This window comes from Gallus gallus, chromosome 3 (genome assembly GCF_016699485.2).
Source record: "Gallus gallus isolate bGalGal1 chromosome 3, bGalGal1.mat.broiler.GRCg7b, whole genome shotgun sequence".
Lineage (NCBI taxonomy): Eukaryota > Metazoa > Chordata > Aves > Galliformes > Phasianidae > Gallus > Gallus gallus.
In genome coordinates, this window is record NC_052534.1 from 75,761,202 (window position 1) to 75,777,504 (window position 16,303).

Consider the following 16,303-nt stretch of genomic DNA (forward strand, 5'->3'; position numbering starts at 1 on the left):
TTGCAATCAGGAGAGACAAAGCTTCAGATGACCTGGCACTTTTCTTCCTTCAGTGATTGCTTTTCTCTAGGTGATGCCTTTTCTTTTGAAGAAAGTCATCACAACAGTAATTTGTGGGAGATAGATAGGATCTGTGCTCTTCACATCAAAACAACAGGAGCGTTCACCAAACTGCTACTGATTAATACTGGAAGACGGTATCACTGCAACACAACATCAAGCTCCCTATACTTTATCCTGCAGCCTTCTCTGTCCTCCATGTGGAGTTCAGCTGACTCACCTGCCCACCTGGAACATGACCACAGGTGACAGATGCTTCACATCATGACTTCTCCATAGTAGACTGTCTTATTGGCTGTGGCTGGAGATCTTTGATGCTATTTACCATCTGAATGCTGAAAGGATCTTCAAATTGAATGGAGGCTTATGGAATAGCAAAGAAAGCCTTATGTGTGCAGCAGATGATGGGAGGGCTCCCAACTCTCAGTCCTCTTCGTACTGAAGTGTGGAGAGGTGATGAACAACATCAGTAACTCCTCCTTGAGTACACACACTTATGCCTCCTTTAAAGACTGCAGAAACCAGAAAATCCAGAGAACAATTAGACACAGGGAGAGTTCCGAGTGCTAAATGCTAGGAAAGCATTGAGATAATCATGGCAGGAAAAAAAAAAACAAAAAAAGCAAGGAAACTCAAAGCAGCCCCTCTGGAGGGGAAAAAAGAAAAAGAAGAAAAAAAAAAGGAATAAAAAGAGAGGCTATAATAAATTCTGACCAAAAGATAAAAAACAAAATCCCTCCCCAACACACATGCACACAAAAGATGAAGAAAAAGGCAGCCTGATTCTATTAACCAAGTATTAACACCCCTGGCTAAAGAAACCCTGCAAAAAGGAAGGATTAACATTTTCAATAAAGGGGACCAGATATTGCAGTGCTAATCACCAGCACTCTCCAACTGACAGGAGAATGGAAAATAATGTTCTTAATAGTGTGAAACAGAGCAGGAGGTTCACAGGCAAAGAATCAGAGGTTGCTGCGGGCAAATGACAAATAACCTGGTTAGAAAAAGGCATCAGAGATTAGGGGAAGTCTCTGCAAGAAATAGCAACTATGCACATTGTCCCAGCAGCCACATGTCTGGCTGAACTGCAGTGCTACCGCAGGGCGTCGTGACAGGGGCTTTAGCACTAAATAATGAGGCCACGTGTTGCATCACGATTTTCTAGCCATCATTTGAGGAAAAACAGACCCCCCAAATATCCTCTCCATTGCATAACGCCGAGGAGCTGAGAAGACACGTTCGTTTTCTGAGTAGCTCTGTAGAGTACTGCCTCATCTCCTTGTACTGCCTGTCAGCGAAGTAGGAGCCTGCCTGTTACGTTGAGGTGCACAGGGAAAGATGGGAAATTACTTAGTGTGGTTTAATGTAACTGTGAACAATTCACAGTCTCTTTGCAACTGAGTCTGTTGAGTTAGCCTTTCAGCACTGACCTCTAGAAGCAAAACAGGTCTGTGTCATGGGCCCGTTCCTATAGAGCAGCTTGCCAAGAAGCCTCTTTGGGTTTTGGGGTAATGGCAGTCAGGGCTACAGGACAGGGGCGCCTGTTGTAGAAGACTCCAGGGGAGGTGGGAATGTCTGAAGGGTTTAGACCTTTTTCTCCATACCACTCTTATTAGTATTGTGTTTGCCTGTGACTTGCAATGGGACAGGGCAGTAGCTTTGGATATCCAGAGTTACGTGTGCATGCATTTTGGCAGCATTGCTCAGATGCCATTGATGTGGCCGTATGCATTAAGTTCAGAGCCAGTTCAGAGCCAATCAGACCTACAGCCCCTTCCAAAAACCTCTGCAGAGAGCAGAAGTTCTTAAACAGTCCAAGATGAGAGAGCCTGGGTTCATATAAAATGGTTAATTTCCAGCTGCCAACAAACTGGAGCTGTAGGTTCTTTTTAAACCTGTCCTGTTAGAGCGTAGGATACTGGGGACAGGGATTTGCTCTCACCCTGTTCTGATGCAACACCGCAGCACAACGGGATGCATTTCCCATTGGGGTCTTTGGGTGCTACTATTGTATGGTGTATTTGAAGATGGCTAAGAATCCTCTTTCTCCCTGTCCTGCAGCATCTGCAGTGTCAGTTAACATCCACACTGTACACAGGTACCGTTTTGCTCATTCCTAAAAGACAGGTTTTTTTGAGAACCGTACATACACTGTATTAGCTCATCACACACTTACAGGCTTGAGGAGAAAAACTATCCCCTCTTGAGAATACCAGGGCATCTAAGCAGGTAGAATTTAATTACTGCCAGTGTAGCACAGTTGTTCTCCAAGCTCCTTGGAACAAAAACAGAGCAGTAGAGGGACCAGGAGCACAACCAGCCCACATATTTACTCGGAGGGCTCCTTCTCCAGTTTGCTGAATCATGAACAGCTCTGATGCAAGGAATTCTCTCTCTTCTGCATGCCTCACTCTGTGCTATCGTAGGGTACAGTGCTCCAGCTTACGCTGTGCTTCGGTTTGCTTGGCAGTGAAGGGTACTCATGCTTAAATATTTTTACCCTATTAACCCATATATTTATATGTGCGGAATCCACTGCATCCACAGGGCCTCATCCCTGGATCCAGGGAAAGATGCTAGTCTGAGGTTTCTCTGAAGCTTCCTCAGAGGCCCTTCAGATCACGAGAACACTGTTACCAAGAGATTAAACGAATTAAAAATTGATGACTGTTCTGTACTGGATGTCTTGCAGTCAAGGATATTTAAACAAATAGCAGGGAGGGTGGAGGGAAGATTCTCTGCCAGAGTATTCTTTTCCTGTTTTTAAATGATGATTTTATGGGGGCAAGGAGAGAGAAAAGCAAGGATAGAGCCAGAGGAGTATCTGCTGATTCTGGGTAAGGAAATTCATCTTGTAAAGAAAGGACAGTGTGCTCTGAGAGAACTGCTTTGCAGAGTAGAATCACAGAATCATAGAGTAGGTCCCCAGGGAGAAATCAATGGCTTTTGCAGCAGAAAGCCCTTTGAACCCCAAGCCCATACTAGTAGGGCTGGCAGGGCTGGTGCTGCCCCCAGAGTTCCCACAGCTCCTGGGGTGGGGGACACAGCTCAGTGTGTGATGGGGTCCTGCAGTGGTGTCCCAGTGGCTGGCACTCTGGGAGCCACAAGGGAGCTGTGTCCAAGGCAGGGCAAACCGAGAGGAGAAAAACCAAGAGCCATTTATCCAAATCACTCCAGCTTTAGGGTTAGCTTCAGTCCCTGCTGGCCCAGGGCTCCTGCCTGGGTTGTCTTTAATGGCTTTTTGTACCATCTGGTGCATCAGTCCCCAGGATGGGAGCATGTGCGTGTCGTGGCAGATGTTCTGTGCCTCTGCTCTCACCAGTGCTGCTGCTGGGGGTGGGTGAGGAAGAGGCCAGCCCTCTAATTCTGCTTTTTCTCTCGGCTTATTGCAGGCCCACGCCTGCTTTAGGCTATGAGGCTGCTGTAGTTCACACGACACAGTGTTCTCAGTTCAGTTCTTTAAACCAAGGCCGAAATTCTCAGTCATGGTAATGACTGTGGCTCCTCTGTCTTTTGGTCCCCAGTTGGAGGCAACTTTAAAAGAGCTGGGTTTTACAGTGCCTGCTCTGAACTTACTGGGCTCTGTTAGAGGTATCATGAGATGAGTACCCCAAGGCACCAAGGCACGTCTCTTTTTTGAAGTTGATGCTTGAACTCCATCTGCATCCTTAACTTCACCTGAGAGAAAGCTGCACTGCACAGTACAACATGCAGTGTTCACACGTGATTTAATCTGGCTGATTTAGCTTTGTTCACAAGCAGGTGTGTAAGCTCGTTTGTGTGCACAGTTTTATACTTTCATCCCATATTAAATGACAGTATTTTCTGGCATCATCCCACCTGGAGTGGTGATGCCTGTCCCTGCTTCCCATCCTTACCTGCAAAAACATAAGGGCTCGGTGTGTCAGTGTCAGTCATAATGGAAAAACAGAGAAGAGTTTTACGGTCTGCAGTGAATTCCCCTGCTTCAAACTGCACCAGCTATGAATATGAAACTGGAGTTTGAGTTTGGAAATGCAGATCTGAGCAAACTCCATAGGTCTACTGAGCAAACTACCACAGGTTCTCCATATATCTTTGTGTGTGGAGGAGGACAGAGCACTGAACTAAGAGCAAACTCCGTGTAGTGTGTTTTGAAGCTGAGTTCAAACAAACAACAAAACCTGTGCCGTCCAGTCTTGACTGAGAGATGAATAAATACCTCATTAGTTCCTCAGGATGAAACAGATTAAATCTTTCCTGTATATATTGGCTAACTAATTAAAATTAATGGTCTCAATGACCACCCAAGTTGTATCTTCATTGCTTCTTTAGAAATGACTGCTTTCCTCAGAATCTAAAAAAAGGTTTGTTCTGAAAAGTGGCTATTATATCTTCATGTAAGCTAATATTAAATATGCACCAACTTAGTTGTATTAAAACACTGCCATTCAAATATCCAACTCAGTTAAAGAACAATAGTTGTAAATTTATTTTTCATTCTAGCTTTCCTCTGTGAAACGAGCCTGTATTCTTTGGAGAAGAATGGGGAAGGAAAGTCTCAAATAAATGGATGTAATTGCCTTCATTAAAAGCTGACTGAACAGACTTTATCCTGTGGGGTCTACTCTCTCTCTCTGAGGTAAGTTCTCATGTATTTTTAATAGGAAACTTATTACCAATCAAACCTGTATTCTTGCCCTGGTACATGAAGGTGGATGTTCTGCACTTTTTCATCATGCTGGGTCCCCTGGGAAGAGCAACTCATTATGGCGTCAACTGTCCCTGCCCTTTGCAAAAAGCCCCACCAAGGTCATATCAAGAAGTGATGGATAAAGGCGAGCTTTAACCCTTGACCTTGGCCTTCCTGGTGCTGAGTGTTAATAAATCTACATTTAGGATAGAGGTTTTCTCCCAGCTGCTCTTTGTTTGGGAGGGGGAGAGAGATGCTGATGCACAACAGGTTGCATTTCCTAGGGCAGCACTTTTCCCCTCCCTGCAGAGCCCTCCATCTGCTGTGGGAGTATGCCTATGAATATAGCTTAGGCACCTGGCAGGACTCGGGTCACATCATACACTAGCTGAGGCATTTTCTGTTTGGCCCTCCTATTTTTACAAGGGACAGCTTTCTTGGTGCTGTGATGGCCATGTATCATTGTCTCCAGAGTTGAGGTGACCTTCAAGAGGCTTACACTTTTTAGAAGGTTCACCCTCTCTATTACACCCAAGGGGAACCAGCGTTGTTGAGTACTAGGAGCAAGAAAGTCCTTTAAAAGGCTTCAATAACTTAGTGTTGTGCTTGATTAGCAGCTTTCAGCTCTTCTCTTGTTCAAGTGACCAGGAAGCTCCTCACAGAATTGTTCAGTGCCATTGCTGTGCCTGGGAAAGAGCAAAACTAGTGAAGGAGAGGCCTTTCCTCTTGTGTTCCTTTTCTTTTTCCTCAATTCACCTGCTTGTTTTTCTCCAAATGCTCTATCTTTTCCTTATTTTTTATTCTTCACCCACTTTCCCCTTTCGTCTTTAGATAGAAGTATCATTTTTCTTAGGATGCATAACAGGGCTGGCTCTCAGGTTTCCTGGTGGTGAAAAGGGTCATTTGGGGCATACCTCAGCACAGGTTAGAGAATGAGCAAATTAACGTCATGGGCTGGTGGAGCATGTTTCTGGGCACTTTTGTTTCTTCTTGATGAAAAATGTTGCCCTAAAACTTCCAGTGCATGAAGGCTGCCTGTAGTAAGTGAGGTGGAAAAATTGGCTCCTGCACAGAGCTACTCTCAATGGCTCTGGCATTTCATTGCTGTCATCTTCTAGGGAAGTTAAATTGCTTTGTTTCCCATATCCAATTAGCTCTATAATCAACTTATCAGAACGTGGATCAGGAGTGGTGCTGAGATTGGGCATAGTCGATTTGACAGAGTGTATTTTCAGATTCACAGATCTCAAACTGGGGCAAGAACCCATGAGGAGATCTCAGAATAGAGGGCAGAGATTATAGCGATCTGATCAAACCTGAGGCCTATACATCACTGGGGGGCTTTCTGCGCACTGATGGAGAAATACCAGGAAAAAACTTCACAAATGCCAAAAATATCAAACCCAGAAATTAATGCTGCAAATATTTGTATTATGTAAACACTCAAGCTGGCTGTCCAAAAAAGCATGTGGTAGTAGCACTGAGTGGTGCCAGGGTTAGCAGGTGAGTGCAGTTGGCTCCAGTATTGTTCCCTCCTGGGCTTTGTCCTCTTTGTGACTCTCCAATTTCTTTTAGTTTATTTATGACCAGAAACACATTTAGCTCACTTTTTCCTAGTTTCTGATTCTACATAAGATAAGCATCTGGAATGAAACCCTTACACCTTTTAAATCTCACAGTTTGTGCACATATATTAGTGGGACAGTTCACAGCGTTGCAGCTTATCGGCGGCCAGCACTGTGGAAAAGTGAGACCTTTTTTCTCAGCTCCTTTGCAGTGGGCAACAATCCAGCACTTGCTTTGCATGATCAGCCAAGGTGACAACTGATGACAGAGCAGTTCAAGATTTGATGGAAATGGCACAACCATTTCGCATCCAGGGCAGGCTCTCTGAGACACTGCTGGCTCCATCCTGCTCTTTCTTTGCATAGATATTTCTGACAAATGCCTATTTGCTCCTTGGATGAGTTCTCCCAAGCTATAGCATTTAGTGCAGACATCAAAACAAAGGCCATATGAGTAGGTCAGCAGCCCAGCTGACCAGAAAATCAAGGAAAGCTGGTTAGAAAAGGACGTATAATGACTTCTTGCAATGAGGCAACTGAAGCTGCAGTGTGTTTTTCTCAACTTGCAGAGTAATCCATAAAGCAAGATGGAGTGGGACTAAATGGGGCACAGGTGACTTTTTAATGCCAAGTGAGATAAAACTATGGTCTTGAGATATGGTCAGCCCAGCTGGGGACTGTGGTGGTTGCATGATATTATCAGCAAAGGCTTATCCAACTCAAGTACAAGGTCTTCTGCTTTTGACAGAGCAGTATGGTTCTTATATCTTGTGTTCTGCTCCTTCATGATCTCTTCCCTTGAGTTCTGGTTGGTTTGCATGGAAGACATGTTCTCTTCACACCCCATCCTCCACGTCTACCTGACGTTTCCCCTTTTCCTCGTTTAGGATTGTGTTCTGGATGCTCAAATTTTGGTGTATTGGGTCCTATAGCAGTGCTGGCCCGCTGCTGTGTAGTATGTAAGGGATTAAGGAACACGCATCATGGCATATCTTTATTCTCTCCCATGCTGAGACAGGACATGGAAACAAAAAGCCTGGAACTCTACGCAGAGAAGTGATATCGGCATCACAGCAGAGGAACATGAGACAGGAGCCGGGTCAGAAATGTTAGTGTTCAAAGTATGAGACTCAATGTATTTCTCTACATTCAGAAACTCCCTGTTCTCCTCAGCTTCATCCTCTGTGAGACAGGCTTCCTAGTGAATAAAAGCTGTGTGAGCCTACTGTAGCATTAGAAGAGGTGGAGAACAGATAATTTTAATGCCCTGGAGACACTCATTATTCAAATGTATATTTCTGCCCTCACCCCATATCTGCCCATTAAGGCTCAGAAGTTATTTTGTGTCCTCAGCATGTCTACAAGAGTACAATAAACAAGCAGACATCTCACCCCTCACCATGCTGAAATGAAACCAAGTAAACTCTGCACTATTAGACTCTTCAGAGAGAATTTAATATTTTCTTCCTTGTAGTCCTCCAAGCAGAAACCTTTACAGAAAATCAGATGGTGATAAGCCAGAGCTCCTTCCTGGGTTAGGGAAAGGTCAGCGCGCATAAAGCGAATATTGCTAGTGCTTTGGTTACCGCAAGGCCTAAGCTGTTCAAAGCCATGCTGCATCATCTGTGGCTGAAAATCTTTCACAGTCCTGCTTCCTGAGCTACAGATTTGCTTCCCTTTACACAGGCTAATAAGAAAGTGTCACAAGTGGTCTCAGTAATAGTGCTGCAGCAGAACCCCCTACCCATTCTCAGCTCACTCGCAGAGATTTTGATTAAATTAAAACAAACAAACAAAACAAACAAACAAAAAAAACCCATACATTCTCACAACTCTTTCTTTTCTGTCCTCAACCTAAAACTACTGAATCTGGAAATCAAAGCAATGGGATAAAGAGAACTGCATGCAAGAGGTACATAGGCTTATAACACTGCCTGACCAACATTCCACTAAGGCCCTAAGCAGAACAGAGCTCTTAAAGGCAATGAATTGCATGGCACTAGCATCATCAAGTTAAACAGCAGCATTTTAGGATTTTCCAGACAAAGGTATCAGTTTTTCAAGCATACCTTTTTGCAACCCCCTCACCTCTCCCCAGCCAGCCTTCCCCCCGGCTTCCAACAGTAGAGTATAGTGGCCTCTAATCCATCCACTCACATGCCAGTTTGGAACAGGGACTCAGGATACGGGTCAGGACACAAATGAAAATATGCTGATCACAAATCATAGTTCACCGCAGAGCCTTCTTGTTAAGGTACAGTGAAGGAAGTTCTATGACCTGAATGCAGTAGCATGGGGACTCTTGCTGGGCTGCTGTGACAACAAAGCTGATCCGTTGTTTTACAAATTCGTCTTTGCCATGCACTGTATCTCTTTTTGTATTTAGATGGCTGAGGAGACAATACAGAGCCCTCTGCCCCTTTCCTTCTTCTGTTCTCAGTGCAGCTTCAGGGAGAAAGGGTAGCAGCCTTTGTTATACGCTGCCACGATGCTGACAGGTCAGAAAGCATCATGACCATAAACCATTTCACTGCAGGCTAAGGCCAAGGTTTTCAAGGATCGATTTTGCTGCCTTGCATGCTTCCTGGAGCCTTCACTAATTGCACTGCTTTTCTCATGAACTGTTGCATTAACTCTGGCTTTCTAAAGAACTGCCCTAAAAATACCGCAGACATAAAACCGGACATAAAACACATACCAGGATCTTGCAACACAAGTATTCCTTGTCTAATTTGTTTGTTGCCCACTACTGTATATTGTACATTATGTTACAACCTTCCCAAATGAGCCATTGGGGCAGGCAGCAGGCTAAAGGGGAAGCAGGCAAAGCAGGGAACAGGCTAGGAAGCACTCAAGAGAAGGAGGAGGCCTGTCTGACAGGGGAACTGCCTCACTATCAGACTGTGGTAGAGTTGGTTTGGCTGTGGAAGGCAGTGAAAGCTGAACAGGGGTTGGAGAAATGGACCTAACTGTTCCAAGACCCAGTGGAGAGAGGAAACAGTGCTTACCAGCCATCCTAGTTAATCTGTTTCACCTGCTCAACCTGAATTTTCCCCATTGAAATAACTTACCTATCTTTGAGTTACTGTTTGCATATTTTGATAATATCTGACCTGGGATACTCTGATGCCTTTTGAGTAATAGATTCAGCTGGAAGAGAGATGAGATAACAAAGTTTACCTCAAGGCTATGGACTATTTTGGATACATGCAACCTGCAAAATGGGATCTGTTCCTTAGAGAAGATTTTTGCATCACCTGAATGAGAGGAATACTCACAGGTACTGTGTCCTCTGGTGACTCACAGGGCTTCAAGGTTTATTCTAGGCATAAGTCCCGTGTCCACTGAACAAACTTCTGGACCACCACTGCAATGCCATCTTGATGTCTCCCCTGGGCATCTTTTCTAGAGTGTCGCAGTTCAGTGACTCACTGGTTCCAGCCCAGATCTACCTCAGTGAGAAACTAGGAGCTTTCCAGCCAAGACAGGCCTGTAAGTCAATTGAACTTCAACCATGAAACCAGTCACTGGTTCTGAGCTCAGAAAGCTAAACTAGAGCATTCAGAATGTTCAATCCTCACTAGAAGTCACAGTACATCCTGTGTATCCTATGGTAAGTTACACACTTCAGTTGAAAGAATGCAAGTGCCAGAGACCAAAACCATGCATTCTTATCACTGCAGCACCTGTCCTTTTCAGCATGGGCCCGATTTTGGCACCCAGTCTCATATTTCTTCCAAAAAGCAGCTTTTACTCTAAAGTATTACATGGGCAGGCTCTGTTCTCTGGAGGAAGTGATTACAGTTATAAAGTTGGAGGGTCATTAAAGGAGGACGTGTGGAAAATTCCTGTGAATTTTTTCTTGGGCACTGGTAAAAAGTTTGCCTTAATTGGCAGTGGATACCATTTCGGAAACAGACCAGCCTAACAGCATAAAGCTAGTTACAGTCACCTCTCCTTTCTGCAATAGGCACTTGTACTGCAGCATGATGAGAACTGAAAAAGGGGGAAAAGGAGTAGAATGGAAACAAGATAGATACTGGAAGGGATACCAGAATGAAGTCAGTGACATTTGTGACCCCTCTGGTCATTCAGGATTACGGTGATTTGGGACTTAGAATACATGAATACATAGGAATTCTATACATTAATGCTCATTCTCTATCTAATTATAATTAGGGAGGGAATGGTTTTTCCTTTCCACTAGACTGCAAAAAAAACTTCTCATCTACTCAGTGTCACCAGATTACTCAAACACAAAACTAGAGGACGCGCTGCAGCCCAAAGTAACTCCTGGGACTAAAGTTGGGACAAGTCCTGGAGAGGAACATTACAGTGGTTTAAGCTGTTAAAATGCTAGATGGGAATAAGAAGAAGTGATGACTAAAGGGAGAAAAGCTAATAGCTTTTAGGGCATAGCAGCATTTACGGGTTAATGCATCTCTGTGGTGTTGGCTGCATTTCAAGCTATCCTGCCTTTGTCGTCGCATAAGAATGGCGAGACATAGCTGCTGAGACACAGAAGATATTTCTGCCCCTGGCTTTTGCGTGGTCTGTGTCATGGCCATTAGACAGAAACCATCCTTAGCAGGCATCTTCAAGAGAAAACTACTGAGAGGGAGAGGGGGAGCCGAGACCTTAGCGGATTGCCGTCTGCTGCTTCCTCTCTTTCAACAGTGCAGATGTTACTTTCCAGCCGTGTTTGAGAGAGAAGCCCTACTGTTTGAGGATGTTGAGAAGATTAAGGGATTAAACTGAAAGGGCTCCACTGCAAGAATTTCTCTTCCAGCTGGTCTCAGTTGGGGTAGAAACTTTTCTGAGATAGATGCAGATATGGTGTGTATATGGATATATTTGGCTCCTCTGATTAATTTAATATTAATACAGTGTTATACTTTTCCTTTGGAGAAAATGAGAGTGAGATAATGCCACATGCTGTCAGTCTTGTAAGGAAATCAGTAGGGACAGATAAGTCCTAAAATTATTTTTTCAGGCTTCCAGTTCAGACTTGTCACACTGCTCCTCCCCCTTTTCCATGTAATTCTAACTCTTTTTTCTTTCAATTTTATCAAAAATGACACAGTTATTAATCTATGGCTGAGAAGAGTAGGTGGACTGTGAATTTTCTCTCCCTTTTGCTGAGTTAAGCCCATCCTTTCAAGTTATTTTACACACGAAGACATTTGACTGCCTCTGATCTCCATGCACTTTCTCTTGGTTTCTTCAGAATATGAAGGAGAATGGCTCAAGCAGTCCAAAGCCCATTGAAGTCAGTGGTCCATAGAGATTAGAATGGTTTTCTTGCTATGTATTTTTGGGGCAGAGTAAGGCACTGAATACTGGGCATATTGGGGAGGAAGAACTGTAGTTGGCCTTTCCTCTCTGTTCGGTGTTAAAGGATTGCTAATACACTTTTAAGGTGTTTTGAAATTGAGAAACCCTCCTAAAATAAAGAAACACATCTTATTTTTTAACGTGTTGAACAGGCAGACTGTGCAGCTGAGAAGAGCAGAACAAACCAGGATCTGGACTGAGTAATCCCTGTTACAAGGGCCACTCATTGCTTGCTTTTTGTACAACATTTTCTCTTTCTCTTCCTCTGTTCTGTTCCTCCGCTTCTTTCTTTCTCTGCCTTCTTCTGCATTATTTCTACCGTATTCTTTCTCTGAATTTCTCTTTTCCATTCCCTTCCACTTTCTTTCAACAGGGAGAGATCAAGGAGACCTGGTGAGGACATTCTGCTATTCATGGACCTCAGTTTAAACACGGTTAACACTATGGACACACCATTAACCTCATCAGCCTTTACTCTCTCCTTCCCCTGTCAGACTGATGTTGCCCCTGTGGATGTTTTTTCTCATAAATCTGATTATCTGGGATAGGAAATTTCAGAATGGCAAAGTTTGCCTGCAAATGAGACAAAATGAGTTCTCATCCTTTCTAAGTGCTTTGAAGAGGGATTGTAAGGGAGGCTGCAGTCTCTGCTCAATTGCTTATATTATTACAGGGGCAGTAGATTAGAAAAGGAAGAAAAAATTCATGTATCTTCTGTACAAGTCACTTATCTTTTCTAGTCATTTAGCCCTTATTTCATATCAGAAAAAAAAATCACCGGCACAGTCAGTCATTCCATTCTATTTTCCTGGTAACCACAATGAATTCCTTACAGATTGAAGATACTTGCTTTCCTGTAATTTGAACTGGACATGACTCCAACTAAGAGAAAGAAGGAAATTCACAGCTCTCCCACTTCACCCTTTTCAGCTGAAGCTTTTGTTTTGTTTTATGAAAATCACCAGACTTGCAGAGCAGTTACCTTTACTTGACATCACTTACTCTGTTGTCGTGGTCATTGCTGTGGAGGAAAGCAGCAGCACGAGTTCTTCAAGGACTGGTAGCTCTGGTCTTATTCAACGTCACCCACTTCAGCTGTCAAGTGATAAATAAACCGGTTCCTCATATTAGTCTGGGTCACCGTTGTCTGAAGTTACGGGGCTCAACAATGATGGTGGATCCATGTCCTCAGGGAATGTCTCTATTGAAATGACACAACCCCAGCATCAGGAAGGGATGACTGGGTGGCTGATTTGCATTGACTTGTGACCTGTGTTCCCAAGGGCACTTTACCAGCCTTGTGCCTCTGACTGCTTCTCACCCCAGGGCTGCGGCAGCCCGCATCCAGCTGGAGTGTCCCAGCTGGTGTTCGGGGCATGGCGGCTGGGCTGGGCGGTTCCACCTGCCCCAAAGCACTTGGCTTGTCAGTCTCGGGGACTGACACAAGCTGTTGGCTGTGACGGATGCACACTTGACTGGTGCCGAGAGTGGTGTTTTCTTTCAGGCTGCCATGTTATTTTAACAGATCGCCTTTGTTCAGCACTCTCCATACAATCCTTTGTCAAACAGTTCCTTTGAAATAACACGTCTATATGAAGTTCCTGAGTATGCCTGCATTTGAAGCAACTTCTCTGCTCTTCAGGTTTTCAGAGCTGTTCATGTTATTCATGAACATAAATTCTGGAGAAACTTAATTATTTGTCAAGTGCAGATACCCAATCATAGAATCATAGAGTCATAGAATCATAGAATGGCTTGTGTTGGAGGGGACCCCAAGGATCATCGAGTTCCAACTCTTTACCGCAGGCAGAGCCACCAACCTGGTCTTGAACGCCTCCAGGGGTGGGGCATCCACAGCCTCTCTGGGCAGCCTGTTCCAGCATCTCCCCAGTCTCTCTGTGAAGAACTTCCCCCTGACATCCAAGCTAAACCTTCCCTCCTTGAGCTTAAAATTATTCCCCCTTCTCCGATCACTGTCTACCTTTGTAAAAAGTTGATTCCCCTCCTGTTTATAATTCCCTTTTAAATACTGGAAGGCTGTAGTGAGGCATCTCAGGTTCATCTGATGCTGCAGTGGCCTAGGATGCCATTGGCATTCCAAGCTGTGAGAGCACACTTTGGCTCGTGTTCAATTTTTTATCTACCGGGACCCCCAAGTCCTTCTCTGCAGTGCTACACTCGAGGAGTTCTTCTCCCATTCTGTATATGTATCTGGGATTACTCTGACCCAAACGCTAAACGTTGCACTTTGCTATGTTGAACCTCATTATGTTCACACAGGCCCACCTGCTTGTTTAGTTGAGGTCTCTCTGGATGGCATCTCCTCCTTCCAATGTGTCAACCATACCACTCAGCGTGGTGTCATCAGCAAACTTGCTGAGGATGCACTCAAGGCCATCATCGATGTCATTGATGAAGATGTTGAAAAGCACTGGTCCCAAGACAGACACCTGGGGGACACTGCTCATCACCAGCTTTCACCTTGACATAGTGCCATTCAGCACAGCCCTCCGTCTACTGCCTTCCAACCAATTCCTTATCCACCAAATAGTCCACCCCTCAAATCCATACTTCTCCAATTTAGAGATAAGTATGTGGTAGGGGACCATGTCAAAGGCCTTGCACAAGTCCAGGTTGATGACATCGGTCGCCTTCCCTTTGCCCACAAATGTTGTCACTCCATCATAGAAAGCCACCAGATTGGTCAGGCATGACCTTCCCTTTGTAAAGCCATGAATCGGATTTTCTCTAGTGCACTTGACTATTTGTGGCACACATTGGTATTGAAGCTCAGTCAGAGAAGAGCTCTGACCGTTCCCTGGCATTTATATCGGCTTCTCTTGGGGTAATGAAGATTCCAGAGGGGACCTAGAAAACATGCATAGAGGGGATTATCTATGCAGATCCCTATGTTAGAGTTTCTCTGGAGAATCTTCCAGATTTTCATCCTGCAGCTATAACAGGATGAGCATAACCCTAACAAACTTCAGAGCCACGGGACATCAGCTGGCAAAACATGTAGAAGCACACATAGGGCTCAGTACCCAACAGTGCACACATTTTTAGGACTGAAGTACATCTGTAAGCCAGCAGCGCTGCTGGAAGCTGGAAGCTGTGGATGATCAGAGAACTGCCTGCCAGTGAACAATATATATTTTGTGGTGCCACAGCTCAGGAAAGAAACAATCAACAACTTTAGAAACAGAAAAACACATTATCATATTGTTGCAGTTCTCTGTATATAGAGATAATCTTGAACTCATGGGAATTATGTGGATAAACGGAATGGAAACCAACTAAAGGTAGCACAGTACTTTTTCATGCACAGACAGGTAATTATTATCATCTCACTTTTTATAGAAATAATGATTTTGAACTTGTCAGAGAGCAGAAATGAACTGTGTTTTTAAGATGAAAGGAGACAGATTCCTGGTTGAGTGGGAAATATTTCTGTCATTTTTCCCTTAAACTCTTTGCAGTTCCCCCACCCCAATAACCTCCATTCACTTAATTTCAAGACCAAAAAGATTGCTTTTTCCAACTGCTTTCTTGGGGCCACCTAGAGCAACCTGCTCCATGCAGAGCAGTCTCCAGCACTAGATTGGATCAGCTGCTGCTTTGTTTGGGTGGGTTAAGAGATGATTTGTGGCATGGCTGTTAACTACCAGATGTGTCTCTGCTGTGCTGGGGATTGTCTACCATAGAAGTGGGCTTACTTATTAAAAATACAGAAAACAGCACGTTTTGCTGAATTTTGCTAGGCCTACTCCTTCAGTTTTATGGCTCAATATAATGTTAGTATAGCATGTGTATACATCAGCAAAGGAGCTGCCAATTAAGATATCTCACCACAGTATAAACCTATTGGACACTAAGAATATTTGTATTTGTGGTTCTGCATGGTGCTTGAGAGCAGTACTCTACAGAAGTATCAAAGGAGCTGATTAGAGTAATGAATGTTGATCCCATCCAGAAGTTGTAACAAAACCGTTTGCTGAGCAACTATCACTCGATGGCAAGATTAGAGAAGGAGGCAAACTGTCCTTGCAAGAACATAAACTTGTGTGCTGAAATATACATTGCACATACGCAGAGAACAGAGCTTTGTTACAGTGTTCAGTGGTATCACGTAGTGATAAAGTGGGGTAAAGTAGTGATAAATTGCTGCGTGTGTCATAGCATAGTCTTTAAAATGTCAGAACCCTGTGGAAGTGATGGAATGGATGCTTTGCTGGAGCAGGTCCCCAGAGATGTGCTGGATGCACTGTGTGGCACACTCTGGCATGAATTTAGACCACAAGCAAAATCATTTTCAAAGGAATTAAGCATATAGAGTATTAAATGAGAACTCTGATTTTGGAGAACTTACAGATTCGATTATCTTTTCTTCCAAAAAGGTGTGTTTGCCTAAAGAATGGTTGGACTTTGCTAACTTCCTTTGCACAAAACAGCACAAGCCTCTACATGGCTGTGTGTGATTATTACATTAACACATCTCTATGGTTACACCACAGAAACCTTTAAGTGTGAATGCATTTTTTTCCCTTAAGTACCAAGATGTTCCCGATGGAAAAAAAAATGACCTCTTTTTGGCTCCTGAGATAGAGTCAGGGATGTGATTAATGCTGACTATATTCCACTGTTTTTCCCTGAAGATGAACTATTAATA

At 43.9% G+C, this 16,303-nt stretch overlaps 1 protein-coding gene across 7 annotated transcripts in view; it reads left to right on the forward strand.

Annotated features, from left to right (window-relative positions):
* Positions 1 to 16,303, forward strand: part of LOC101749895 — a 79,345-nt gene that overhangs the window by 21,935 nt on the left and 41,107 nt on the right. For all 7 annotated transcript variants that reach the window (XR_006939026.1, XR_006939025.1, XR_006939024.1 and 4 more), the window contains one exon: positions 4,549 to 4,684. The gene's annotated coding sequence lies outside the window, so the exon portion shown is untranslated. The remainder of the gene's footprint in view (positions 1 to 4,548; positions 4,685 to 16,303) is intronic.